Here is a 16,312-nt window from a genome sequence, read left to right on the forward strand (position 1 = left end):
ATCCGCCAACTTCAGGAGTTCTTGGGAATGGTCAATTACTACAGGCGCTTCATCCCCAACATCGCACAAACCCTGTCACCCCTCGACGACGTCCTGAAAGGAAAAGCAAAAAAACTCGAGTGGGGCTTGCCCCAGCAACAGGCATTCGCTCGGACGAAGGATGCCCTTGCGAATGCCACCACCCTGGCTCATTTCGACGACAACGCGCCCCTGCGACTAACGACCGACGCCAGCAACGTCGCCTGCGGGGCTGTGCTTGAGCAACTCGTCGATGGTTCTCCTCGACCGCTGGCATTCTTCAGCAAGAAATTGAAACCCGCCGAAACAAGATACAGCACCTTCGATAGGGAACTCCTCGCCGTCTACCTCACCGTCTGCCACTTCAGGCACATCTTGGAGGGTCCCCCCTTCACGATCGCAACGGATCATCAACCCCTCGTACACGCCTTCACGAAATCGACGGACGCATGGTCATCCCGACAACAACGTCATCTCGCATCAATCGCCGAATTCAGGTGCACCATACGTTACGTCCCAGGAAAGAAAAACCCAGTCGCGGACGCCCTTTCAAGGATTGAAATTGACGCGATCCACCTGGGAATCGACTACGCCAATCTCGCAACCGAACAACGCACTGACCGAGAAAAACAGGTTCACCTGACGGAGCCATCCGCGCTCAAAATAAGTGCGATTCCCCTTGGACCAGCAGGAGTAACTATTCTTTGCGACACCAGCACGGGCCGCCCTCGTCCCTGGGTACCAGCCTCCTGCAGAAGGAAAATATTTGATATCATCCATGGACTTTCGCACCCCTCAGGACGCACCACCGCTCGCCTTCTGTCCGAAAAGTTTGTGTGGCCAAGGATAAAAAAGGACGCCCGGGAATGGGCGAAGTCATGTATCAACTGCCAGTCAAGCAAGGTCAGCCGTCACACCGAATCGGGGGTGGGCGATTTTCCCCAGCCAAAAAGTCGTTTCGGCCATATACACATCGATGTCGTGGGACCACTGCCCCCTTCTGGATCCGCTCGCTACCTACTTACGATCATCGATCGCTCCACGAGGTGGTTGGAGGCATCGCCGATGACCGAAACTACGACTCAAGAAGCATGTGCCGAAGCCCTCCTGTCAAGCTGGGTGAGCAGGTTTGGCGTTCCCGACGACATCACGACTGACAGAGGCCCCGCTTTCCTCTCAGAAATATGGCTCGCTTTGGCGAATCTGATGGGGACAACGCTCCACAGCACCACGGCATACAACCCCGCGGCAAACAGCATGGTCGAAAGAACTCACCGCGCGCTCAAGGCGTCCCTGATGGCGAGCTGCACCGACGGGGACTGGAAATCATGACTTCCTTGGGTACTCCTCGGCCTTCGCACCGCTCCTCGTGCAGACGGCGAACCTTCGCCCGCCGAAAAAGTTTACGGGGAAGCGCTCGCAGTGCCTGGCGAATTCTTTCCCTCATCAACCGACGACACGCAGCTGGATCACCTAAGGGACATCGCCAGGAAGTTCAGGCCGTGTCTCAAAACTTACCAGGACAGAACCAAGCACTTCAAGCCAAAAAGCCTAGATGACTGCAGGTACGTTTTCATCCGTGTCGACTCTCATCGACAACCACTGACTAGGCCTTATCGAGGTCCCTACCGGGTAATTAAAAAGACAATGAAAGCCTTCCTTCTCGACGTCCATGGTCAAGAGGACTGGGTCTCAATAGACCGCGTGAAACCAGCGTTTCTCGAAGGAAGCGACACCCCCTCCGCTGGACCTGGCAGACCCAGAGTTCCGCCTCAAAACAAGCCGCCCGACGAAAGAAAAATCATCAAACGACGACAAGAGGAAGAGATCCTTACACCGACCGCCAGCGCGCCCCTCCGTTCAAGAACAAGAGGAACCCTCCGACGCCTGAAGAGATACGAAGATTGATCATCAGCCCTCTACGCCGCCCGATGTCTTGGGGGGGGGGGAGTACTTGTAAGGACACCGATCCCTTCGTCGTCCAGAAAATCGACAAACTACTTATTTATTTAAATTCTCTCTTCGCCACACTGTGGTTTCCTATGTATATATATTCCGCTCTACCAGAGCTACATTTTGATATATGTATCGTTTCATAACATGTTTCTTTCAACCCATAATTCATATATTTGTAAGTGTAAGAAAACACATATATTTTGGCGGGCACTTCAATCTGACTTGGCGCCAACGTCATCCTACCTTTCCATCCGCACCTTGTAATATACTTCCGTGCACATTCAAATAAAGTATCAGTTGATCTTGGTGACGCTTGTCTCACTGTCCTTACAGTATAGTCTCATAAAAATCTGTATGTTTTGCTTATATTTTAAGAAAAATCTGAAAATCTTAATCATGTTGAAAAGCCTGTATGTTTAAGATTAATCTGTATGTGTGGCAACACTGATTGCATGTCCAAAGGACATCAGATCATTTACAGTTGGCAATCCATAACTGATTTTGGACTTAATGCTTTCAAAGAATACATAGCATCTGAATATTTTTTTTCAATGTCACAAAAAGTTGAGACAATGAAAGATGGAAATGGAAGGTTGTTAAAAGGAGAGGAAGCAAGGAAAAGATGGGCGGAATATTTTGAAAGTTTACGGAATGTTGAGGATAATAGGGAGGCAGATATAATTGCTATTGCAGGTGTTGAGGTGTCAGTGATGGGAGATGAGAATAAGAGAGAGATTACAAGAGAGGAAGTGAGGAGAGCACTAGATGAAACGAGAGTAGGAAAGTGTCTGGTATGGATGGTGTGCGAGCTGAGATGTTGAAGGAAGGGGTGTGTGACTGTACTTGAATGGTTGTGTGGTATCATGTAGTCCCATGTAGCTATGAATAAAGGGCAGTCTCTACCTAGCACCCAAGCCATCAAGACCTGTCTTTTAATCACTGCAACCTCTTGCATATTATATCATGGTGGCAGCGTGGTAACGCAACCCACGCCATTCCATCAACAAACTCGGACCATAGAGACACTTTACATACCTCCCCTGTCCGTAATAACTGAGAGGAGGACTCATAATCAGCCCAAGTTTATTACCAGCGGCCGCAGATGACGCCATTTTCACCCAACAGCAACTGGACAAAGACTCATACCGGCCCAGATAACAACCGTACATAACTCATATCGTCAGGATATGGCATAGAAAGGACATTAGTGCACCATGATTACAGTGAGAATAGTGAAGAAAGTTGTGAATAGATTACTTACAAGTATTTTGGCCATTGTTATCCGCGCACTACTTCACAAAATGAGCCAAACAACGACGTACATTCAGCACTGTAAACAAAACTGAAAACCGTGCCGACTACCAGTGACAAATTTTTGTAGTGATTTCCATACTCTTATTATATGTCTCTCTTTGTGAACCGTAAACTGTATTATTAATCCAATCACTATCTATCTATTGTGTAACACTCGAAACCAAATCCAATCATAGCCCAGCCTAAATGCCCAAGCATGGACTGGGCTCACCAGCCCCTGGCCGAGTCGTTTCGTGCATTCAAGGTGCGCATGAACTTATACCTCAAAGACCAGGAAGTCACAGACCCAAGCAAGCAAGCAACTAAAATTAAAATTGCCCTCGGCGATGAGGGTATGAGGCGTATCTTGGCGAGCGGCCTCACTGAACAGGAGCAACGTGTGCCGCAGAACATATGGAGGCTTATTGAAAGTGAGGTTGATGCAACGGTCAAAATAAATTTCCGAGTTCACCGCCTCGAATTTGCAAATACCAAACAGAAACCTGCTGAAACAATCAGTCAATTCCTGGCCAGACTCCATGAAAAAGCGACAAAGTGTGAGTTTGAAGACAGAGAACTCAACGAACGACTTATCGAAATGACCATACTACGAACACAATTCGAACAATTTCGGAAAGAACTCCTAACTAAACCGAAGGGCTATGCTGTGAGCAACGTTCTGGAGAGAGGTCGGGAATACGAGGCCATTGCGGCCTCCACGGCATCATTACGCTCCATATAGATGCGCTCTGAGAACACAAGTACAAGCCATACCAACGTGGATGCAATTCGAAGGGAAAGCAACGAGCCACGGAACAAACTACAAACCACGGACAACCCCTGCTGGAACTGTGGGCTTAGCCATCCCATAAGGTTATGCCCCGCTTACAATGACAGATGCAGTGGTTGTGGCATCAAGGGGCACTGGAAAAAGATGTGCCGCAAAACTGATGGAGGCAGAACAATGCCAGGAGACAACATGCAGCAGACACAACGTCAGAGCAAGACAAGAGGGCGCTCCTACCGACGGCCGAATCAGGCTCCTAACCACAGGCAACACGAAGTCATGGTTAATGAAAACCCTAATCTTGATGAAGAGACAGATTATATGCCAAACTTCGACATGATAACGATATCCGACATAGGAGTGGCACCGAAACGAGAAGCATTCTCAAAGCTCATGGTCAAGCATGAAAACCCCCCAGCCTATGGGCCCCTGAAACTCAAAATCGACACAGGTTCCGGTGGCAATACGCTGCCCTTGCGGACATACAAGCAAATGTTTGGTGATGCACCCACCAGCCTCGTACTATCCCCAGAACCGTCAGTAAGACTAACATCATACAGTGGCGACAATATTCCCTGCCTAGGGTCACTAATGCTCAGCGTCCGCAAACTCAGCAACCCAGCATTCTCGCAAGAAAAGTTCTTCGTGGTTGATGTGTCTGGTCCAGCCATACTTGGCCTTCCCTCATGCCAAAAACTCGGTATTGTGGATATCAATGTCAACGACGTTACTGGAATACCTGAGCAACCAAGCCAACAAGGCCCTATTAGGTCAGTCGAGTAACTAAAAGCGCAATTCCCAGCACAGTTTGACTGTATCGGCAAACTAAAAGAAAGGACAAGGTCAGGGCATGTGACATATGCCAGAAGTACCAGCCCCAGCAAAGTCCTAGTGAAACCATGCATCATGACATTCCCCCAATGCCCTGGTTCAAAGTCGCTTCGGACATCTTCCAAATTGGCCACAAGACATATCTGATCACAACTGATTATTTCACAAAATTCCCGATAGTCACCGAACTAAAAAACCTGTCATCTGAAAGTGTGGCCAACCACCTCAAATTCCTGTGTTCGCTGTTCGGATGCCCCAAAACCCTGGTCTCAGACAACGGACCTCAATACACGGGAGCAGCCATGAGGGACTTCACAAAAGCCTGGGGTATTGAGCACATCACATCAAGCCCACATTACCCTCAGTCCAATGGCCTCGCGGAGCGCGCAGTTGGAACATGCAAGGCGATTATCAAAAAATGCCTTGAGACAGGCGGTGATATGCATACTGCATTACTCCACTTACGGGCCACCCCGATCGACAATAAGACAACCAGCCCCGCAGAGCTCATGTTTGGTCGCAATGTGACCACTGACCTACCAGGCAAATACGAACCACATCTCGCACACATCACGACCCGCAACCACCTCCAGGACCACCTAGGACCAAATCGGACACAATGGCACTTCACAGACCTCCAACCCGAAGAACCAGTCCGAATATTCGACAAGGCCTGCCACACATGGGTGCCAGGCAGAGTGGTACGTAAGTCAGAAGAACCCCAATCATACATTGTGGAAGCCCAAAATGGAGCATGCCTCAGGAGGAACCGGTCCCACATCCGTCCGACACCGCTCGCGACAAACACAGAACCGTCCAACACCCGGCAGCAGGCTCCAACATCATCAGCATAGCCTCCACCACGACCCGCCGATATATCGCTGCCGCCACCTAGTGAGACCGAAATAACCCACCAAAGACCCGCAACTAGTGATAACACTACAGACCCGACAGCGGTGTATACCAAGTCAGGCCGGCTGGTGAAAACCCCATCCAGATATATTGAAAGTAACACGGTCACATACCGTAAATTCCCATAAAGTGTTAAGTTAAATAATAATATACAACTCCCCCCCCCTCGTTTCATGACCGAAAATTCTGAGAGGTCGTTACCAGAGTTTGAAACTCAAGAAAAGTTATCAGTCTTAGGACTGATAAGTGATTCAGAATAATGAATTTTATTTGAAAATTTACGAGTCTCGGACTGGAGAACAGGCTCCATTTCGAACACTCGTTACATGTGTATCAGGTTTCCATTTTGTTTTAATATATTTTGGGTGTTGTTGTTCTTTGCATCAAAAAAAAAAATTATAACTTGCCATTTATTTTCATATTTATGACTGCCTTGCTGTAACCAACACTATTCGGACCAAAGTCTGCAAAGATAATAGCTGTTATGTTTATATTATTATCCACAATCACAAATTGTACTATGCATTTTTATTGTGAAGGGATGAAAACAATGGAATACGTTTGAATATGGAACTTTCATCGTTTATTTCTTTGTACTTATATGCCAGATTAGTTATTATGTGTAATCAATGCTTTGTATGTGATAAGGGGGATGTGGTATCATGTAGTCCCAAGCCATCAAGACCTGTCTTTTAATCACTGCAACCTCTTGCATATTATATCAGGTGGGTGAGATTGTTTAATGTGTTTTGTGTTGTCAATGGTACCAGTAGACTGGGTTTGTGCATGTATGGTACCACTATATAAGGGTAAGGGAGATGTGCATGAGTGTTGTAATTCAAGAGGTATTAGTTTGTTAAGCGTAGTTGGAAAAGTGTATGGTAGAGTAATGATTAATAGGATCAAGGATAAAACAGAGAATGCAATCTTAGAAATACAGGGTGATTTTAGAAGAGGTAGGGGTTGTATGAATCAGATTTTTACAGTAGGGCAGATATGCAAGAAATATTTAGCTAAAGGTAAGGAGGTGTATGTTGCGTTTATGGATCTGGAGAAAGTGTATGATAGAGTTGATAGGGAAGCAATGTGGAATGTGATGAGGTTATATGGAGTTGGTGGAAGGTTGTTGCAAGCAGTGAAAAGTTTCTACAAAGGTAGTAAAGCATGTGTTAGGATAGGAAATGAAGTGAGTGATTGGTTTCCGGTGAGAGTGGGGCTGAGACAGGGATGTGTGATGTCACCGTGGTTGTTTAACTTGTATGTTGATGGAGTGGTGAGAGAGGCGAATGTTCGAGTGCTTGGACGAGGATTAAAACTGGTAGACGAGAATGACCATGAATGGGAGGTAAATCAGTTGTTGTTTGCAGATGATACTGTACTGGTTGGAGACACAGAAGAGAATCTTGACCAATTAGTGACAGAATTTGGAAGAGTGTGTGAGAGAAGGAAGTTGAGAGTTAATGTGGGTAAGAGTAAGGTTATGAGATGTACGAGAAGGGAAGGTGGCGCAAGGTTGAATGTCATGTTGAATGGAGAGTTACTTGAGGAGGTGGATCAGTTTAAGTACTTTGGGTCTGTTGTTGCAGCAAATGGTGGAGTGGAAGCAGATGTACGTCAGAGAGTGAATGAAGTGTTGGGAGCAGTTAAGGGAGTAATAAAAAATAGAGGGTTGGGCATAAATGTAAAAAGAGTTCTATATGAGAAAGTGATTGTACCAACTGTGATGTATGGATCGGAGTTGTGGGGAATAAAAGTGACGGAGAGACAGAAATTGAATGTGTTTGAGATGAAGTGTCTAAGGAGTATGGCTGGTGTATCTCGAGTAGATAGGGTTAGGAACGAAGTGGTGAGAGTGAGAACGGGTGTAAGAAATGACTTAGCAGCTAGAGTGGATATGAACGTGTTGAGGTGGTTTGGCCATGTTGAGAGAATGGAAAATGGTTGTCTGCTAAAGAAGGTGATGAATGCAAGAGTTGATGGGAGAAGTACAAGAGGAAGGCCAAGGTTTGGGTGGATGGATGGAGTGAAGGAAGCTCTGGGTGATAGGAGGATAGATGTGAGAGAGGCAAGAGAGCATGCTAGAAATAGGAATGAATGGCGAGCGATTGTGGCGCAGTTCCGGTAGGCCCTGCTGTTGCCTCCGATGCCCTAGATGACCGCGGAGGTAGCAGCAGTAGGGGATTCAGCATTATGAAGCTTCATCTGTGGTGGATAATGTGGGAGGGTGGGCTGTGGCACCCTGGCAGTACCAGCTGAACTCGGTTGAGTCCCTTGTTAGGCTGGAGGAACGTAGAGAGTAGAGGTCCCCTTTTTTTGTTTTGTTTCATTTGTTGATGTCGGCTACCCCCTAAATTGGGGGAAGTGCCTTGGTATATGTATGTATGTATGTACAAAAAGTTGAAATTTGGTTTTTTTTTTTAGGGAAAATGTATTTTCTCTAAAAAAAAACTATATTTTGCTTATTTTCTAAGAAAAATCTGAAAATCTCAATAATGTTGAAAAATCTGTTTATTTAAGTTTAATCTGTATATGTGGCAACACTGCTTAGGGGTAACTATAGAGATGATGTTTAATTTTGCAACCGTAATACGACTCTCTCTCTCTCTCTCTCTCTCTCTCTCTCTCTCTCTCTCTCTCTCTCTCTCTCTCTCTCTCTCTCTCTCTCCAAGCACACTGATATCTTGGAGGAATTACACAATAATCAAGGGAGAACGACCTTGGACTGATAAGATTGTATTCATAAGACTTAAAGCTAAAATACAAAAATAAAATGAGACTACTTTTATTACTTATAGCCTGCTACTGCTGTAGCTGAAGTTACCGTTCTCCTAATATCATTATATAATGATTAAACTATTATGGTAAGGCCAGTTGTAGCCCTGATTGAGAAGCCAGAATTCTAGAATAACGGGGAAACAGCTCATTACGAAAAAATAATATATTTACAATGAAAGAACAATCCACACGCGACAGGTAACAACTGCCAGTAAAATAGATAGATAACTTTGGTGGAAAAATAGACAAAGAACAGCGTAGAATCACCAACTAAAAAAGGCTGAAAACGGAAGCCCTTTGTAATACATTCTCCATGCAGTTCTAAGCACTCGGCTAATCCAGGTTTACTTTCATGTGCTGTGTTTTTTATGCTTTAAATATCTTGTTTTCTATATAGGCTATAGGCCTAAGCTTTATTCGCTCACTTACGATGACTGACAATTTTAACGGCGTAATGAATACGATTATTAATATCATTAACTAAACTACTACCCTAGTTGGAAAAGCAGAATGTTAAGCTTAAGGGCTCCATCAAAAAGAAAGAAAAAAACACAGAGGAAGGATAGAAGGCAATAAGTAAAGTATATAAGTTCAACATAAAAACATTTGCTGCAAGTTTGAACTTTTGATCATTCCAAAACTTGGTCACAGCTGAAATAAAACGTCTAGACTACTATGTAGTATTGAGGCTCATGGTGACGAAATCTCCACTGCTATTATGATCGTATTGGACCACCAAATTAATACCGTTTCTTGAATTGAAATTGCATATATATATATATATATATATATATATATATATATATATATATATATATATATATATATATATATATATATATATATATATATATAGAGAGAGAGAGAGAGAGAGAGAGAGAGAGAGAGAGAGAGAGGAGAGAGAGAGAGAGAGAGAGAGAGAGATTTAAATTAAGTATCAACATACTGTACAGATTATGTAACCAGCTTTTATCTCAGACTAGTAACTCCGTACATACGTAAAGCGAGAATCATTTCTACAAGATTATGGTAAAATATTTGAGAAACAATACATATTATCAACTTTAAATACACTTGCATGATGACACCTACAAACGTCATCAAATCACTGAATCCTGGGAATTTGGATGTTGCTGTCATCCATATGGAAGTGCCAAATCTCGGTAACGTATTATTTGCATCTGGAGCTTTTAAGAAAATATATAAAATATACGATTATTTAGCATTAAAAGTACTCTAATAGTATTTAATAACGTTATATTCTGGAGTTTGAATTGACAGAAATAATATTTATAGAGAGTGTATGGGTGAAAGTACTTGTTATTATCGGAGATATGACACCGCCGCAATAATGGCGGGGACGGAAGTGACGTCCCCAAGAGACCCCTAGCGGCAGCCGGCTGAAACTCTGACACGTCGCGTCCAGTGTCGACGAAATAGTGCAACAAGGAACAAGTCTGCTGCGCCTCTCACCCTCTCTTCGTTCTTCAGACCAGGGAAGGCACTCGCAGCATCTTCAACATGGGAAGTAAGTGCCCGTGAAATTGCTTATTCTTTACATTTTAGTGTAGAATTGTTGTTGGTAAATTGTTAGTGAGTATTTCTCAGTAATTGTAGATCAGGTAAAGTCGATTTTTACGGGGAATTGATGGAATTATTCGTGATTTTTTTGATGCAGGTCGTGTGGTTTGGTGTCTCGTCAGCTGTGACCAGCTCGATGTGGTTTTTGGCGACATTTATATAAATCTAAATAATTTCTTGTATATTTTCTAAGATTAAGTGACCAATATTGAAGTTTAAAGTGTTGTGGTAATGTATTCTCTTTTTACTTTGTAAGATTTATGGGTATTTAACAACACGGCTCAATGACCTCTTAACCGTAAGGGAGCCCCCGTTAAGCTGACCGCACGATTGAGCTTAATATAGTCTGGCCAACTGCAGGAATATCCAGCTTAAGTTACGTTCTAATATTCAAGGGGGTTTGTGCTAATTAGTTATTGACCTTTCTGGGTCAAGCTACTGGTGGTTATGGTGCCCTACATTGTGTGCACAAAACCCCTAACAATCTTAGTCTAAGTTCATGTTTACATCTTGAAGAAGTATAGTCCCATCAGCTCACTAAACCTAGTGCACTGTATGCATTGCTTAATGGGTTCTTGATTCATTATTTTGACCTCAAGCTGCACTTTCTCTATAACCTATTTTACCTTCGTTTCCTGTCTTCCATCTTGCTGTCCAACCCATCACTTTCTACCTCATATTCTTACTGATAGATTCCCCAGCATAGGACTGCTCAGCGTAAAATCATAAATCCGATCCGTTTAAACTAACCTTAAGTGCTGAAATGACTTATTCCCCGAATTTGACCATGAATTCCAAATTTAGAAGGGTAAAGCAACATAACTTACCATCTGTATTGTTTAGTGTGGTCTATTACGTATGATCAGCGCCCAAGCCCCCTCTCCACCTAATCTAAGACCAAGGAGGGTCAGGCAATGGCTGCTGATGACCTAAAAGATAGGATTATAGGCTCCCCCATACCTTCCATTCCTTAGCTCACAAGGATGGTAAGATTGCCGACACTAAAGAAACTGAGTCTGAGCGAGACTCGAACCCCAGTCTGGCATTCAGCAGGCAGAGATGTTACCAATCTGGCCACAGCAACCTAATCAGTCTCAGAATGTGAGTGTGTATTCAGTTATCTGGTGCAGCCTAAGAGCATGTGTCCTCTCATGGCTCAGTGTTCATTGTATCACAGGTATATCTAAGAGTAAAGGAATATGGTTGTTTTAGCATAGTTTAGATATACTAGTTTGTCAAGGTAAAAGCGCTGTATATTTTCATTCTATTATTTACATATTTCTTCTCTTAAGCATATTGCAGTTTTGCCTTTTAAATTTCCTAGCCTACTAGCACTATATGGCCTAACCTAACCTCTCGCTAGAAGACTGTTGCTTAATTTCAGGCTATTATTTTACTATCCTACATTAGCTCTTCAAATTTTTGCCTGCTTCAAAGCATTATTGCTGTTATTAACTAAGCTACAGCCATAGGTCAAAAGGCAGGATGTTACAAGCCCATAAGCACCTGTGAGGAAAGAAAATTATTTATATTTGAGAAGTATTGAATAATAAATGTAAAATATCCTCGAAGATCAGAAATGGTGTAAAAACAGAACTCATTATTATGCTATATAGACTATGAAGTAGGAGAGGTATTGATTTAAAAGCTCGAGATAGACAACTGGCGAAGTCTAATTGAGGCCCTTTGCGTCAATAGGCGCAGGAGATGATGATGATGAACTATGAAGATGTATATCTGCCTTTAAACGTAAATCATTTTGTTTCGGTTATAACATCTTCGTTCAATTAGTTCTTTTAAGCATGTTGCCTAAAATTTATCATAATTCAAACCATTGCATCCATGTCTCACACTATACCATCCTGTACATAGTACTAGGTATGCCGTTAATTCCAACAGACTTACTTAATCCATCATAAGGCACAAAATTATCTAGTAATTTAGAAATTTATCCTTTAATAAGATTGTGAGATAATCTTCCGAAACTTTTCGTAAATTCTAGACTGATGAACAGGTTTACGTCTTGTTTTATAGTTTATTTATGACTGATCTATTTTAATATTGTTACACTACTGATATTAGAATACATGTCTTTTGTATATACATACATTTATATATATATATATATATATATATATATATATATATATATATATTGCTATTTCCTTATTTTATTTCACCACTGGGCTGCTTTCTCTGTTGAATCCCTTGGTCTTGTATAATTCTGCTTTAATAATCAGAGTTGTAGCTTGGCTAGTAATAATGGCATCTTACATTAATGATATACAGTAGCTTATCTCTATGGGTTATGATACACCCCCAGAAAATTACCTTTGGGAATTTTGAAGTGTATCGGTTCAAAATATCAATACGTACTGTATTAATTCTGACAGGGAATGCTGTATATTGATTTTGGACTTGCTCTTGCCATTGTGAATATTGCATAGCCATTTTATATAGGGGGAATGGAGAGGTTAGGCTACGCTATTACCAAGTGTGTATGATACGTTATATATGTAAAGGAAATGTTTATTTATGCAAGCTTTACCATAGATAGATTTGGAGCAAGTACACATTTGGCCCTAAAAATTATAATGTGATCCAATCTTGGAAAGGTAAAGCTTTGTAGCTGTATAAGTAATATATTTACCTGCTTCCATGGAGCCAGGGCACAAGCCACCCATTGAGATACTACTGCTAGAGAGTTGAGGGGTCCTTTGACTGGCCAGACAGTACTACATTGGATCTGTCTTTCTGGTTACGGTTCATTCTCCCTTTGCCTACACATGTACCGAATAGTCTGGCCTATTCTTCACAGATTTTCCTCTGTCCTCATACAACTGAGAACACTTATTATCAAACAATTCTTCTTCACCCAAGGGGTTAACTACTGCACTGTTCACTAGCCACTTTCCTCTTGATAAGGGTAGAAGACACTTTAGCTATGGTAAGCAGTGCTTCTAGGAGAAGGACACTCCAAAATCAAACCATTGTTCTCTAGTGTAGGATTGTGCCTCTGTACCATGGTCTTCCAATGTATTGGGTTAGTTCTCTCTTGTTTGAGGATACACTCGGGCACACTATGCTATCCTATTTCTCTTTCTCTTTTGTTGTTGAAGTTTTTATAGTTAATTTGGTATTATTTATTTTAATGTTGTTACTGTTCTTGAAATATTTTATTTTTCTTGTTTCCTTTTCTCACTGGACTATTTTCCCTGTTGGAGCCCCTTGGCTTATAGCATCCTGCTTTTCCAACTAGGGTTGTAGCTTAGCAAGTAATGATAATTGGAGTGTTCCTTTGGTAAAAGGTGGTTTTTTTGGTCATACAATGGACATAGTAAAAATGAAAGTTGGAAGAAGTTTGAGAAGTGATTATTTAAGTTATTTTATTTCCATGAATCTTAGCTTTGAATAGGTTCGTTACCTTGTTCAATCGTATTGTAGGTAGGAAATTTTTACTGTCACTTAAGTAGATATAGAGTTTACCTGATTATATCCATTCGGAAGATACTTTCAGGTCAGTTGAATTTTGACAGCCCACTATCATCTTCAATAGAATTTAATCATAGGGGAAATATCTGGCCAATACAGTACTGTATACTGTATAATGGATTCCGGATGGTTATCAATTTACTCTCGAAGTAGCTTGGGTTATGGCTGTATAATTTTCACCCAAGAAATTGTAGTTGTATGCATGTCAAATTTAAATATGGTGTGCTAGTGTTATGCTATATGAGGTACCCTAACTACCACTTTAGATGCTATCAGAGTTCAAAGTTTTACTTTGTTTTTTCTTTTACAGTAAAAATTCTTGGAGGTGATAAAACCGTTTTGTGCGGTTCTCCCGGAAATTCAAAAGCCAGAGAGACGGATTCAGTTCCGAGAAAAGGTGTTATGGACAGCCATCACTCTCTTCATCTTCTTAGTATGCTGCCAGGTATGTAATTGAATAAATGTTATACAGTATTCAACATTAATTGTATGCTAAACTATAGTCACTTTAATTTTGCTGTGTAACAGTTTGTAAATATATTGATCATTGTATTTAATATTTCAGATCCCCCTCTTTGGTATTATGAGCTCAGACTCTGCGGATCCTTTTTATTGGATCCGTGTGATTTTGGCCAGTAACCGCGGTACGCTTATGGAACTTGGTATCTCCCCATTGTAACTTCCAGTCTTATAATGCAACTGTTGGCAGGTGCAAAGATTATTGAGGTTAGTATGTTAAATGTATTGTACTGTAGTGAACAATATAGTTCTTGAATTTTGTCTCATTTATTTTCATCTATCAAGAGGTAGCATACTGTATAATAATAATCAAGGTTCTTGAGACTTAAGTTTTAAAGGAAGTTCTGTACGATTGAATAGATATTTGTGCTTTTATCATTCTATCTCCAATAGTTTTCTTAATTATATAATGTTGCTGTTATAAATATATTTCTTGTTATAGATACATTTCTAATATAATATCTTGTCATTCAGTTACTGCTCGAAAGGATAAAAAATCCTTTTTTTTTTATAGGTTGGTGATACCCCAAAGGACAGAGCCCTCTTCAATGGAGCCCAAAAGCTTTTTGGTATGGTGATCACAATAGGTCAGGCTATTTTGTATGTCATGACTGGAATGTATGGTGATCCATCTGAATTAGGAGGTGGAATCTGCTTGCTCATCATTATCCAACTGTTTGTGGCTGGACTTATCGTGTTGTTATTGGATGAACTGTTGCAGAAGGTAAGAATGCTTAATTTAGTACCAAAAGTCAAGGTTGTTATTTTCAGATACAGTATTTGGAATATTCTATGAAGGTTAGGTTGATTTTTATTTTGATGTTCTTTTTTAGTACCAAAAGTCGAAGGGGTTTTATTTTTAGTTATTTGAAATATTCTGCAAAAGTTAGATTAATTTTTCTGATTTCAATGCTTAATTTGAACAAATATTAACCCTTTTACCCCCAAACGATGCACTGGTACGTTTCACAAAACTCATCCCTTTACTTCCATGGACGTACCAGTACGTTCTTGCAAAAAAACTAATTTTTTTTTTTTTTTTTTTTGCATATTTTTGATAATTTTTTAGGAAACTTCAGGAAAAAAAAACTTCAGGCATTTTCCAAGAGACCTCTCTACTAAGACGAAAATTAAGGCTGGTAGAGCAATTTAAAAAAAAATATACTGCAAAATGTGCTTGAAAAAAAATTAACCCCTGGGGGGTTAAGGCTTAGAAATTTCCAAATAGCCTGGGGGTAAAAGGATTAAATTTAGTACCAAAAGTCAGGGTTAATGTTTTTAGATATTTGAAATATGTAAAGGTTGGGTTAATTTTTTCCGATTTCGATGCTTAATGCGAACCAATATTAAAGTTTTCCCTTCTTTTTCAGGGTTATGGATTAGGATCTGGTATCTCCCTCTTCATTGCCACTAACATTTGTGAAACTATTGTATGGAAAGCTTTCTCTCCGGCTACAGTCAACACTGGCAGAGGTACTGAATTTGAGGGAGCCATTATTGCTCTCTTCCATCTTCTGGCCACTCGTCAAGACAAGGTTAGTACAGTAGCTTAAAGTTTCCACTGACATATGGTCACAAGTGTGTGTATTTTTATTTAAAAAAAAAGATAATAATTAAAATATTAACTGTACCTTTTGCAATTTTTTTTTTTTAAATTGGTTCTGTTTCCAGGTACGAGCTCTTCGTGAGGCTTTCTACAGGCAGAATCTTCCCAATTTGACCAATCTTTTGGCAACTGTTCTCATCTTTGGCATAGTGATATACTTCCAGGTAATATAGTTTGGCTATTGTTAGTGTTACAAGTTATGTTTGTATTTCAGATCTTGCTATATAATTTTTTTTTTTAAACTGAATTTTGAATATTTAGTTATTTGAAAAAAATTTGGTGAATGAAGTTTCAAGGTACTAATTTTTTTTTTTTTCCAGGGCTTCCGAGTCGATCTCCCCATCAAGTCTGCACGTTACCGTGGCCAGTACTCTTCTTACCCCATCAAGCTGTTCTACACTTCGAACATTCCCATCATTCTGCAGAGTGCTCTTGTGTCCAATCTTTACATTATTTCACAAGTAAGTATTTACCATGATTCTATTATATTTGTAGGAAAGGAGAGATAGCTTTGCTTAGCACACACAGTTTTTCATTTTAGG

General features: G+C 41.1%; 1 pseudogene; it reads left to right on the forward strand.

The window, feature by feature from the left end:
* Window positions 1–9,653: 9,653 nt before the first annotated feature.
* Window positions 9,654–16,312, forward strand: part of LOC137626042 (protein transport protein Sec61 subunit alpha-like) — a 48,740-nt pseudogene continuing 42,081 nt past the window's right edge.

The sequence above is a fragment of the Palaemon carinicauda genome, chromosome 33 (genome assembly GCF_036898095.1).
Source record: "Palaemon carinicauda isolate YSFRI2023 chromosome 33, ASM3689809v2, whole genome shotgun sequence".
Taxonomy (NCBI): Eukaryota; Metazoa; Arthropoda; class Malacostraca; order Decapoda; family Palaemonidae; genus Palaemon; species Palaemon carinicauda.